Below are 420 nucleotides of genomic sequence, written 5' to 3' on the forward strand. Positions count from 1 at the left end.
GAGAAAGAGGAGAAGACACACACACACACATACACACACACACACACACACACCAGGACACATACACGGACACAGAATGCAGACACAAAGAAGAAACACACACAGATACAATCAGGAACACCCAAAGGAGCAGCAAATTCACACATACAACCAACACTCACACATGCAAAACAGACTCCCACACACGCTGAGTCATAGTAATGCACTGTCTTGAAGGAAAGATGAAAAATTAAGGTGTTGGTCACTCACTCCTCACCACGGTGGCAGCACAAAGCAACAAGCCCTGGAGGCCGCTTCCTCCCAGAGGATTGACTCAGGCGGCCCGCCAAGGCGCAGGAGGAGGAAGAGGCGGAGGAAGAGGAGGGGAATCGCCGCTAATCAAACACTCTTCGCGGGCCTGTGCGCGGCTTGAGGCTCTCG

At 52.4% G+C, this 420-nt stretch overlaps 1 protein-coding gene across 1 annotated transcript in view; it reads right to left on the bottom strand.

Moving 5' to 3' along the window:
* LOC102751368 (zinc finger protein 551-like) overlaps window positions 1-387 on the bottom strand; it is an 18300-nt gene extending 17913 nt beyond the window's left edge. The window contains exon 1 of the mRNA XM_015567723.1: window positions 250-387. The gene's annotated coding sequence lies outside the window, so the exon portion shown is untranslated. The remainder of the gene's footprint in view (window positions 1-249) is intronic.
* Between the last annotated feature and the right edge of the window lie 33 nt (window positions 388-420).

Source organism: Myotis davidii, unplaced genomic scaffold (assembly GCF_000327345.1).
Source record: "Myotis davidii unplaced genomic scaffold, ASM32734v1 scaffold1092, whole genome shotgun sequence".
NCBI lineage: Eukaryota > Metazoa > Chordata > Mammalia > Chiroptera > Vespertilionidae > Myotis > Myotis davidii.